Genomic DNA, 13,939 nt, shown 5'->3' with positions numbered 1-13,939 from the left:
AAAAAAAAAAAAAAAAAAAAAAAAAAAAAAAAAAAAAAAAAAAAAAAAAAAAAAAAAAAAAAAAAAAAAACAAACAGAAAATGTCTGAATTTCTTAGCCATTTCTTTCCTTTCTATAGAGTAGAGGGCTGCATTCCTCTCATATATCAGCACCAAACATCTTTTAGCCTACCAATACAAGTCTCTTCTGTGAAAAAGATTTCAGAATAGGCAGAACTGGTATAGCACTTCCAAGTGAAAGGCTTTTGATGTTTCCCTAATCCAACTGTTTTGGATAAAAATGTAGAAAAGCTTAAATCCCTTCCATCTGCCCTTAAAATGACCAGTCAAGTCATTGTGTAGCTGTGCAATCACACTTTCAGTCTAAACAAGCCATGTGCAAAGTGCTACATCAAGAACTCCACTCCAAAGGTATGGTCTAAGGAATGTGCCCAGCAAGTCTGGTGCACTTGGTTATCTGTCATCAACTATTTGGCAACTCACTGTTTACACAGTATAGTCTGGTTTCTACTTAGAGACAATACCTACTGTAGTCAGACTATTTACTCTGTAAATAGAAACAAAATTCCCCAAGGTGACTCAGGCAGAGACAGCTTTTAATTATTTGACTAAATTAACCAGTTTCAGCTGTCCCAGATTTGATTCGGTTTATGCTAATCCCATTACTAATTCAGTCTTCCTCACAGAAGACAACTCACAATGACCATGCACAAATCTGTTGTATAAAGGGAAATAATGCCTGAAGACTAATAATTGATAAGGTATCATGCATAGTATTATCAGCTGGCAGTCTGACAGTTTCATTAATTTACAAATACACAGATTTTTATTACCTTTGCTTTGTTAAGTTTCCATCTAAAAACTCATTAGGCCTTTGAGCACAGCATACCTGAGCATTTACAGCTGATAAAATAGTATTCCCTGTTTGCCAGATCCCTTTTCTTTGTATGGGAAACAACTTATTCAAGCCTATCCTGGTGAGAATCTCCATTAACATGTTCCTGCTCTTGTACTAAATCCCACATTTCTGAAAACAATCCAGCCTCTCCTATATTGAACACAGCCCATGAGTTTTTCATAAAAGCATGTTATCTTTCAAAGGGGCTCAAGTATACCTCAAGCTATTTTGCTCTGTATCTAGGAAAAAGCAGGCCAAGTGGTAGAACTGCTAACTGCCTGAGTAACTCTGAAAAAGAGCTCAATCATCTAGGTCATTCTAGTCAAGACAAGAACACCTATGGGAGTTTTCAAATATTCCTGGGAGTCTCTTTCAGTTTATTCCAATTAGGGATTAAAAAGCCTACTTGCATCTTTCTGTCTCTAAGTATTTTTCAAATCTGGCCACTAAGCCATGAAGTCTAAAATCCTGAATATTTTTGTCCTAGAGACATAATTCTTCTCTAAGCCTTGGACTGGTTGATCTCTGTTCCCTTGAGTTTCTCACCAAATAATGACATATAGAACACCATTTAAAAAAAAATCAGCTCACTTAAAGCCATATGATATTCTCATTGCTGTATCTCAACCTTCACTTTCAATGACTTCCTACTATCATTGGAAGAATCTTACTTTCCTTTATCTTGAAAAATAACATGAATGAAAACACACAGGTCCTAGTTTCACAACCGCACCTCCCAACTCAATGTTTTTATTTACGTGTTTACAAAGAATACAGTGATCTTTCTAATCTTATGAGGTATCCATGGGATACTCTGCAGGTGAGTGAAGTGATTATTTGAAGGAAAAAAAAAAGAAAAAGAGAACAATCATTTTATTTTTCCCATGTGTAAATATGTTTTGTTTATGATATCCACTTAGTCATTTGAATACTAAAGAAGTAACAACATAGCATAGTCAGAAGAGCCAGAATTAATTTCTGGAGTTTATATCTGGCATATGATGAAAGTTCCACCTAGCTCAGAAAAGGCATTTAGCTATTTCTGTTTGTGTAACATTGGTTTGTCCCTGCCTACTGAATAATAAGGTGGACTATACCTTGCAGTGGTTTGAGAAAGTCCCTCTTCATACTTCCATTGTGACATTTCAGGGCATCATGGGAATCCCCTACACACTTCTTTTTTTTAAACCAAAATAATATTTGCAGGGAGCTTTTTAAAGCTATCTTGAATATTAGGCTTTTCTTGGTCTTGGTCTTGGTCTTGGTCTATAACAGAGCACTTTCACCTTTTTGTCCACTTGTTTGAAGAAAATTACATTCAAAGGTCTGTGTTACAACCAAATCATCAGAAACATTTACTTCTAAGGCTACTCTGAATTTTAGTCAAGTTAATGTATACATTCCACTTAAACTCAGATTTTGGCATAGGCAGGACCAGTTCCAGATTCATAGTCACACACTTTTAAAAATCAGTACGCAAAACTGCCTATCCAGAGAAACCCTTAGGGACTGAGAAGATATCTTACAGAGTTGTTCCTCCCACCTGCAAGCTTCTCCTCATGCTTGGTATCATGACCAAATTCATTATTACAAAAAAGCCTTTAGGCAAGGATTTGGTATTCAGTTTTGAATAAAATCTAAGTTCTCCAGCAAGACCCTGGACCTCTCACCTAAGATCTATTTTAGTAAATTACTCTCTGCACAAACAATTCAGTTATGAGTTCTGCTACTGATGGCAAACCATGCATCTCTCCCAGGTGTAGTGAGACAGAAGTAATGGAATGGAATGGAATGGAATCTCTAGAAACCCAGTGAATCATTGACTCTTATTTTATACTCTCTCTGTAGTTTGAAAATAGAAGATTCTCTGCAGTGTAAAAGAATAACTACTTTGCCAAGTACAAAAGACATTGGAAATGGCAGGGAGACTTTAAAGTCATTAAGGAAATTCACAGGGCATGTCATTGCTATGGGATCAAAAGTCATTAAAGGGGTTTTAGCTCAAATGGCCTTCAGTGAAACAGTTAGCTATGTTCACACTGGCAAATTTTAAAGCAATTCAATCTCTGGATGTGCACTGGGCACCTAAGGCATCTCTTAGTCATTATTTCACTCGTATGGTGCAGACTCAGCCATTACTAAAACATCAGTCTTCAGGTGATTAATTGCTGGGACTTTTATGGCTACGTGAGAAGAAAAAAGTATGGAAAACTATAGACATTTTATAACCTTGATCACAGTTCTAAACACGGGACGTGCACATTCACGTACCTGCCTGCTCTGCCCAGGAACTACAGCATCCTTTGCTATAAGGCTGAACGGGGCAAAGGGCAAGATCGACGCTAAAGTCCACAACCCCTCTGGAGCTGTTGAAGAAGTTCACATTCCTGGCTCACCCTTTAAGGCAGACATAGAAATGCTGTTTGATGTCTCTAAAGTCATTGCCACAGGCCTGGGTCTGGAGCGTGATAAAGTAGGTGAGGCAGGGCTACTGAATGTTGACTGCACAGAAGCAGGTCCCGGGGACCTGTGGGTGGACATGGTGTCAGATACTGGTTCCAAAGCCGAGGTCCAGATCAATGATAACAAGGACGGAACCTATGTTATTACGTATGTGCTGCTCTCGGCCACCATGTACACAATCAAGATGAGATATGGAGGAGAGCAAGTGCCTAAATTCCCAGCCCGGGTCAAAGTGGAGCCAGCTGTGGACACAAGCAGAGTTAAAGTGTTTGGGCCAGGAGTGGAAGGAAAAGATGTCTTCCGAGAAGCTACAACTGAGTTCACTGCGGATGCTTGACCTCTAACAAAGGCCAGTGGTGACCACATCAGGACGCAGATCACGAGCTCGTCCGGCTGCCCCCCAGACTGTCTCATCCAAGACAATGCTGATGGAACATATTCAGTAGAGCATATGCCATTTGAAAAGGGTCCGCACACAGTCAGCGTAACGTATGATGATGTACCTGTGTCAAACAGCCCCTTCAGAGTGAATGTGACAGAGGGCTGCCACCTATCACGTGTGAAGGCACAAGGACCTGGACTCAGAGAGGCTTTCACAAATCAGCCAAACCCCTTTTCAGTTGTCACCAGAGAGGCAGGATAAAGGACACAAGATACTCCACAGGCATGGTACCAAAGGATGTAGCAGCACCATTTCTCTATAACACACAGTAATGCTCAATTCTAGGTAAATAAGCTCAATGCAGACCAGTACACATTACTGCATTAGACCAGTGGGGATTTTCTTTCTATATTTCCTCCCTGCTCCTTTTCCCTATTAGCCCCGTTGCTCTGCTCTGTTAGGTTTGCGTTTCTGTCAAGTTCCTATCTATTCTAACTCTCTTAGTAAGAACAAGACTGTGAGATTTTCATGATTCCCAGCCTATGATTCCCTTTTATTTAGAAGCCTGGTGTATTTTTCCACATGATGGTTTGCTCCAATTTAGAAGATGAACAAACGTAACCCAGTGACCTTCAGCAACAGTTCAAGGTTCATGTAGTACTGAAATCCCACTCTTCATCATCCATTTCATGAATATCTAGACTATATCTTGACAGAACAGATAGATGAACCAATATTTAATGATTTTATACATTTTATACAATTTTAAGAACAAAAAATGCCAAATTACATGGATAGGCCAGGTTACAAATATTTAAATATTCAGAGGAGATGAACCCAGGATTTTATGTCTAACTTACTATAACAAACACACATTTAAAGAATTTAAAGAATTTGAAAAACACATTTAAAGAATTCAAAATAGATTTAATTCATGTTTAATAACTAAATTATATTACTTTTATTTATGCAGTAAAATTTTGTCATGTAGAATTCCAATTCTTGTTAGGAACTGTGGCCTTGTGACAGCTTGTGTCACCTGTTTAGCACAGAAGGGCAATTGTGGGCAAGCAAGTTAACCAACCTGTTTTCGCTAAAAAGATAAGTGAGTAAATAGTTATTAACTTTGATTTTTATGTTACATTAATTCATTTTCATTGTCAAATTATTCAAGGCAAAGGTGTTTAATGCATTTTTTGCCTCTGTCTTCAACACGGATGATGGACAAAGGTGGTCTCAGCTTCCTGAGCTGGAGGACCATGACTACAAGAATTATCAACTCCCAGGCAACCCTGAGACTATGCAGGATTTGCTGCTCCAGCTGGATTCCTACAAATTTATGGGGCCTGATGGGATTCATCCAAGAATCCTCAAAGAGCTGGCTGATGTAATCACAAAACCTCTCAATGACTTTTGAGTTGTCTTGGGAATCTGGAGAGGTCCCAGCTGACTGGAAGCTGGTCAACATTATCTCAGTTTTCAAGAAGGACAAGAAGGAGGACCCAGGAAACTACAGGTCTGTCAGTCTCACTTCAGTGCCTGGTAAAGTTAAGGAGAAGATTATTCTGGGAATTATTGAAAAACACCTGAAAGTCAACAGAGTCATCGGTCGCAGCCAGCACAGCTTCATGAGAGGAACGTCCTCCTTGTCAAATCTGATTTCTTTTTATGAAAGGTAACCCAGCCTGTTGATCATGGGAAGCCAGTTAATATAATTTTTTTGGATTTCTGTAAATCTTTCAATACTGTCTCTCACAGGATCCTTCCGGACAAGCTGTCCAGTACACAGCTGGATAAACACATCATGGGGTGGGTGAGCAATTGGTGCACGGGTTGAGCACAGAGGGTAACAGTGAGTGAGGTAACATCAGACTGGTGAGCTGTCACTAGTGGAGTTCCACAGGACTCCATCTCAGGCCCAATGCTCTTCAAAATCATCATAAATGACTTGGATACAGGACTGGAAGAGATACTAAGCAAGTTTGCAGATGACAAAAAACTGGGAGGAGCTCTTGACACAAAGGCAGGGAGGCCCTATAGAGAGACCTTGACACATTAGAGAACTGGGAAATCACCAACCATATGAAGTTCAACAAAAGAAAGGGACAGATACCGCACCCAGAATGGGGCAACCCTGGATGTATGTGCAGACTGGGGAATGAGATACTGGAAAGAAGTGCCATGAAAAGGGAGCTAGGGGTCCTGGTCGATGGCAAGTTGAATATGAGTCAGCAGTGCCCTGGCAGCCAGGAGGGTCAACTGTGTCCTGGGGGGCATAAGGCAAAGCATCACCAGCTGGTCAGAGGAGGGGATTGTCCCACTCTGCTCTGCACTGGGGCAGCTTCACCTTGAATATTGTGCGCAGTTTGGGGCACCACAATATAAGAAAGATATTTAGCTCTTAGAGATCATACAAAGGAGGGCAATGAGGATGGTGAAGGGTCTTTAGGGGAAGCCATGTGAGGAGCTTCTGAGGGCACTTAGTCTGTTCACCCTGGAGAAGAGGAGACTGAGGGGTGACCTCATTGCTTTTTACAACTTCCTCATGAGGGTAAGAGGAGGGGCAGGCACTGATCTCTTCTTTGTGGTAAACAGTGACAGAACCTGAGGGAATGGCCTGCAGTTGTGTCAGGCAAGGTTTAGTTCAGATATCAGAAAAAGGTTCTTCACCCAGAGGGTGATTGGGCACGGGAACAGGTTCCCCAGAGAAGTGGTCCCAGCGCCAAGCCTGCCAGAGTTCAAGAAGCATTTGGATGATACTCTCAGGCACATGATGTGACTCTTGGGAATGGTCCTGTGCAGGACCAGGAGCTGGACTCGATGGTCCTTGTGGGTCCCTTTCAATTCGACATATTCTGTGATTCTGTGATATGTCACTAATGTCCCTAACAGGCATAATTCAGTTATCAGGTCATGACTAATTTGCAAGCCAAGGAAAAATTTCATCTTTTAAATCAGTATCATAAATGCTAAATGTGAAAATATTTAAAAACATTTAAAAAGCATTTATCAGAAAGTCAAGGCTCCAAAGATCACTAATTGAGGAAGAAATGAGCAAGTCAAGTATACCAAAGTCTGAACAGAAGTTAAGGTTATATTCGTAGAAGGCCAACCAGACCTGTTTTCAGCCCCCTCCCATGAGGCATCAGGTTGAGTCAGTCCTTAAAGTCCTACAAAAAGTGACAAGACATTCCATGAGAATCAGAAGAGAAATGATCCAAGGATTTATGATATGATTCAAAGTAATAGTGATATTATTCATGTTTGTTTTCCCTCATAAAGCATAGACTGAAAAATTGTGAACAAAATATCGCTGTCAAGAATGAAACACATTATTGTCAACAAATTAGAATGTTGCCTAAGCCCAGCCTACACTGCCTTCTTAACCTCATTTTCATTTATTTTTGGCCCACGTGTATACTTTGTCTATAGACTTCTTTTTCTCATTGTGTTTGACAGTGATTTTCAAAGGATTATAATTTCTCAACAACCTGTATGAAGGGATTTGAACTCCAGGGACAAGGCACAGCAAAATAAACAAAAAAGCAGGAACTGAACTTTGAAATTATCAACATTTAAGCATGAGTCAGCCCTCGGTAATGTCCATAAAGAACCACAGAGACTCACACCCAGAAAAGAGTGAATTTAAGGTAATGGTTTTCTAACCCTGATAAAAGAATGACCTATCAATTGGTAGGTCCTAACCAGAATAAGTTGCTCAAAAGTAGCAAGTTTAGTTTTAGAGGTCACAAACAGAATTTCTGCACGTGTAGAGTGATATAGTTATTTAGAGGCTTTGAAATATTTGGTTATGTTTTTCTATTCACCTGCTCTTTTGAAATCTCATTAACATTGCTGAATGACTATTAAACGAATCTGCAAGCCTGTGCATTCTCTTGCTGTTTCATTAAAGCAATTTTGTAGAGGTTTCCTAACTTCCATAGTAAATCAAAATTATTTGTATAATTAAGCTTTTTGTATGAGGACTGAGTTTTAAATTTTGACCCTTAAGTTACTACACTTGCAGTTGCATCTATTAAAGACAAACAAGATGATGTGATTTATTCAATCAGTTCACCTTTGATAGTACAGTTTAATTTGAACTTGACTTCCAAAGACTGCTTTTGAACAGGCCCGAAGCAGAAAAAACAACTGTGTTCCTCAGAAACTGAATATTTTTCAAGTTATAGCTCAGCATCTAATCAAAGAACAATTAATAAACCAAAAATTACATCAAGAAAAGAAATTAATTTCATAAACCTTTAAGGGGCCAAACTCATCCTAGAAGGATCCATCCTGTAAAGTAACAGAATCTTATATGAACACCATATGTGTCCAGATGCAGCTGTACACAGTTTAAGAAAAAAATAGGAAGTTTTGTTAAATCTAATTTAAAGTAGTGCATAATGTCAGACAAAAAATTCAGCTTCTATGCTAGAGGCAGGACTTAAGGAATATAAAGACACTATTAAATTCTCTGTGCTCAATACAGACCTGATTTCCTCACGGTATTTGTTGTCATTATGAAATCTAAAAATGAAGGCAGAACTTGAGCAGGTTTGATGACAGGGAATTCTCAAGGGCAGTTCGCCCTTATACAGACAAGGTCAGAGTAAGTCAAACCAAACTTCTGTTGTCAAAGATGGAGTTCAAAGCATATTGATTCTAAAAATGTAAGACATATACAAGCTGTTCTTGTGAATTCAGGCAGTAATGGCTGTACGCGTTATGAGAAGCCTTCTTTTGAAGCCTCCAGTTGGTGCTCTGCTTCTACTCATTAGCTGGGGGCAGGGGAAAACATGTTGTGAATGGCAAATATGTTACATGAAAGATCAGATTAGGAGAATGGAGAAAGACTAACACTGCTATGTCCACCAGAGAAAAGCAAAATGTACTTAATGGTTTTCATGAGAAGATAGAAGTAGGTACTCCCTTCAGGAGTTTAACAACAACCTGAAGGCTTTTTGGCTGATCTGTGGTATGGTCCCCACTAGCAACAAATCATCAGGCTATACAAGGGGCTGCAAAAGGATTATTCAGTCCTGTTTGTTATAATATGCGTAGAAAATAGATGATCGTACTGTAAATAGAAAATTAGTAGCTATGATTTATTTTATGATATTGACTACTATATCTGAATGCTTGAGAAAAACAGAATTTACCTTCACATTTCTCCTGACAGGAAAAGGGCTGAAGTTTTAAAGATATCAGGCTTTAACCAAATTTAGAGGTTGGCAAGCAAAACATTTACATGACTGTTACCTGGAGATGAGCAGTGTCTGTTTTTTCAGAGTAATTATCATTCTTGTAGCTATTTCTGTGTCTGAGTCTCAGTTTCCAATGGATCCAGTAACAGGCACTGTTTAGCACTTTCTTTGAAACTCTGGTTTACAGTTAATAGGAATAATTTAAACTTGTCACAACAGAGAGAATTCTCTTACACAGGAGCCAACTGCTCTAACCTACCAATAGCTTTTTTATTCCTGTGAGCCCTTCCCTTATTGAATGTCCTCCAAGTTTGATATAAGCAACATTTGAATTTTTGTAGCAGTAATGAAGCGTAGACCATACACAAAGATGACAAATGATAAATTTTTATTGTAAATAACAATTAAAACCTTATTCCTTTATGTGCTTCATAACGGTGTGCAAAAATTAAAGGGTAAAGTATCTTTACTTTCAGCAACTATCCTTCTGTAGAGCCATCCATAAAACATACTGAGTGAAGTAGAGCCTAAGAGAAAAAAAATATGTCATAACATGAATAAATGTGGGATGATATCACAATATCACAGAATTACAGAATGGGTCAGGTTGAAAGGGACCACAGTGCATCATCTGGTTCAACCTCCCTGCTCAAGCGGGGTCATCCTAGAGCACATTGCACAAAATTTTGTCCAGATGGTTCTTGAATATCTCCAGTGAGAAAGATTCCACAACCTCTCTGGGGAACCTGTTTCAGTGCACGGGCACACACACTATAAAGCAGTCCTTGCTCATATCCCAGTGGAACTTCCTGTGCATCAGTTTGTACCTGTTGTCTCTTGTCCTATTGCTTGGCATCACCGAGAAGAGCCCGAGTCCATCCTCCTGACATCTTCCCTTCAGATACTTAAAGACATTGATGAAATTCTTTCTTGATCTTCTCTTCTCCAGACTAAACAGGCCTAGCTCCCTCAGCCTTTTCTCTTAAGCTCCAGTTCCTTAACCATCTTTGTTGCATCCACTCTAGGAGCTCAACGTCTCTCTTGGAATGAGCCCAGGATTGGATACAGTACTCCAGAAGGAGCCTCACTAGGGTTGAGTAGAGCGGCAGGGTCACCTCCCATGACCTGCAACCTTGAAGGAATTCAGTCTAATCTGGTGATGTTCCATAGAATTTAAAAGCACAAAGTGTGTTTAATTATGTGGCGACATGGTGACATTGAATCATCAGTGGGACTTTTATCTTTAACAGCATAAATCTCTGTCTTTGAGCAAACAGACAACCAGAGTTGGCAAATATCTCTATATTGAGACCAACTTTATAGTTCTAATTGTAAGAAAAAAATATGAAAACACGTTTTAGCAATTACATACTCATACACTTGCTGATGGCATGTCAGGGCCTTGAATGCACTCTCCCCTTCTAGGTTTGTAGCTGGCTATGCGAGGCCAGCCTGCTGATAAGAGACATTGTGAAGAAAAAGCTTTCTGTGGGTGCCTCAGCAAGGGCTCCCTGCTTCCTTAGGGGCAGCTTTCAACCATGATTCTTGCAACTGGGCTCCACCTGGGCTACATTCTATCTGTATGGTAGTCACACCTGTGCCTGGCCACATAGCCCATTGACTTGGGCCCCTGATCCTGACCCACTGCCTGACCACCCTGGAACCTCCTCACTTTGGGTTTGTCCATCAATCTGGACCATGTGTGACTGCTTTTGTCAGGCCTTCTCTGCTTTTTTAGAACTGTGAGATTGCACCCCATTGGGGAAGACATGGTTGTACCGGGCAGGAATGAACATGTCATCACAACCCCTGTCCTTGTGGAACAGCCCATGTTTCCCGTGACAGAAAGTGTCTCAGACACTTTATGCTTTGTTGCAGTCACAGGAAGGAACAGACTTTCCATCCCAGATCAGCCAATCTTTTCACCAAACTTCCCTTCCTAAGTGTTTACACATTCTGGCTTTTATTCCTTTTTTTTTTAGTATCAAACATTGTCTAGATGGAAGGAGAAAAAGAGGAAGGGGAGAGGAGCTCACTTAACAGCACAGAAAAGACAAATTCTGAGTTTGGTGCTGGCATATCATCCAGCTCGAACTCTTGCTATGATCCATCATGTGGAAAGTGTAGCTTTCCCTTTGTGGTTCCTTGCTGGTGCACTCTTGGTTTCTCTCTTTAAATTGTGCTTACACACTAGGAAATTCCATGTTACAGTAAAAGGCTATTAATGTGGTGAAAGCTTCCCCTGAACATGTGGAGACATGCTTACTCAAATTTGGAAAATACAGGAAAAATTCAAGGAACGTCCAAGAAATCCATCAACTTTTGCAACAAAAATGTTTAGAAGATATAGGGTTACAAGGCCCTTTACCTGTCATCCTCAGTTGTGCTGCCATCTCCACTATGGAGTTAGAAAGAGGCCATATTTGATGAATAACAAGGACTCACCTGAAGTCTTACAAGTAGGAAACAGCCTGACAGCAAATCATGTCTCTTTCTTTCTTTCTAAATTTATTTTAATACCTTCTTTCACTATTGGACTACAATTATTTCTAATATGAGCTCATTTCTCAGAGGTTTCTTTCAATGTTTACTGATACATCCCTTAATTTTTATCTTTTCATGCATTTAAAGTAGGTTATCTGCATAGGACTCATGTTAGAGACACATATTTGTTAGTAAACATATTAAAGTCATCATCATCATTCTTTTCCCAGCAGGCAAATGTTTCATGCATTACAGTTTTTACCCCATTCTGACTGTAGAACTGTATCACAGGGCAGAAAACAGTTTCACCATGTTTCTTGGGATCAGTGATTTTTATAAATGTTTTGTGTTAACAAATAATATTGGATGCTTTTCTTATTTAGTTACATTGTAGTTCTCATTCAAACCATAGAAGAATCCTTGCTTCCCAGTGATTTTTGTGGCAGTCATAGAAAACAAGGACAAAAGAATTCAGTATATATTTCCTCACAATCCAGAAACTGGAGGGCATCTAATGAAATTTCCAGGTCCCAAATTTAAACCCACATTACATAATAAACTGTCTAACTCATTGACACAGTAAGCTGTTGAGGCCAAAAGGCTGAACAAGCTCAAAAAAGAACTAGACAAAAATCACAGAAGACAGGTCCACTAGAGGCTTTTAAACACAATGGACAAATAACAGCCCCTGGCTCAGAAAGTCTGCCCTGTTAAATGCCTTAAACTGGGAGGTTTCAAAGGCGCATTGTTCTGCGCCTGCCCTGATTCTTGTTCTCCCTCTAAGCACTATCTATGAGCTACCATCAAAATAGGAAACAGCAAGCTAAACAGACCTTTGGTCTCAGCCTATATGACATAGCTTTGCAACAATAAATCTTTAAAAATGAGTGCATTATTTTCACATTTAGTGGCATATTTTAAGGTATTTTAAATCTTTAAGTCAGGATTTAGGGTAATTATTTAAGAAGAAAAACATGAAAAGAAATTGTACCTTTAATCAGTAAATAGGTATTATTTAAAATTTAATATATTGTTATTGCTTGAAGAAAATAGTAAATTAAATGGCAAAGACAGGAATGTAAAGACAGATCATGTCAATGTTAGATATGAATAAATCTGTCAGTTATCATTACACCTGTAACAGATTGTGAGACTGTTAATCATTTTGTAGCAATAGTGAATTACTGCCCACAGCAAAACATAATGTTCCAATTAGACTTGTGCTCTAGTAATAATAGTAATCACAATGCGCTTGGTTTGGAGGATCCCAAAACTCTTTGAATATGTTTTCTTCTCAAGTCCTTCCTCCTGGATGTTTGAATAGCTGTTTATTTATTTTATAACAAGAGAGAGAAATGCTAGGGAATGAGACCAGATTTACAGTAGTTTATTCTTCATGAAGCAAAGTCCCCATTCACATTTGCAGAATCACAGACTCACAGAGGGGTAAGGTTGGAAGGAACCACAGCAGGTCATCTGGTCCAACCTCCCTACTCAAGCAGGGTCGTCCTAGAGCACATTGCACAGGATTGAATCCAGACAATTCTTGACTATCTCCAGTGAGGGAGACTCCACAACCTCTCTGAGCAACCTGTTCCAGTGCATAGTCACCCACATAGTAAAGAAGTTCTTTCATATGTTTAGGTGGAACTTCCTGTGCAACAGTTTCTGCCCATTTTCTCTTGTCCTATTGGTTGGTACCACCAAGAAAAGCCTGATTCCATGCTATTAACACCTGCCTTTCAGATATTCATAGACATTAATGATGTCCCCTCCCAGTTGCCTCTTCTCAAGGCTGAACAGGCCCAGCTCCCCCAGCCTTTCCTTGTAAGAGATGCTCCAGATTCCTGACTAACACAGTAGCTCTCTGCTGGACCTGCTTCAAGAGCTCCATGTCTCTCTTGTACTGAGGATCCCAGAACTGGACACAATACTACAAATGCGGTCTCACCAGGGCTGTGTAGAGGGACAAGATCAACTCCCTTGCCCTGCTGACAGTGCTTTTCTAACGCATCCCAGGATCTATCAACTTTCTTGGCCACAAGGACACACTGCTGTCTCATGGGCAGTTTGTTGTCCACCAGGACCCCCAGGTCCTTCTCTGCAGAGCTGCTTTCTACCAGGTCTGCCCCCCAGCCTGTACCAGTTCCCAGGGTTTTTCCTCCCCAGGTACATTTGCCATGTTGAGTTTCAGAAGGTTCTTCTCTGCCCAAAATATTCATGAGACAAAGCTTCATTTCCAGACCTTATTTCGCTGAAAAGACTGAAACTGCTTACATGAGATTACTTGATCATACATGTCAAAAATTCAGTCTCACATCCTCTAAAGGATGCACCTCACAAAGCACAGGCTGGATCATCAAATGGTACAGCTTTACCAAATCCATTGAAATTGGGTGGAACTGAGACAAATACAAAACTAGAGGATCTCAAAATTTGTGTATAAGGAAGTTATACGTAAAGTTCAAGTTACACTGCCATTTTCTGTTTCTGTCTCTCATCAATA

Source organism: Lepidothrix coronata, unplaced genomic scaffold (genome assembly GCF_001604755.1).
Source record: "Lepidothrix coronata isolate B3197 unplaced genomic scaffold, Lepidothrix_coronata-1.0 Scaffold26, whole genome shotgun sequence".
Lineage (NCBI taxonomy): Eukaryota > Metazoa > Chordata > Aves > Passeriformes > Pipridae > Lepidothrix > Lepidothrix coronata.
This window is presented reverse-complemented; position numbering follows the sequence as displayed.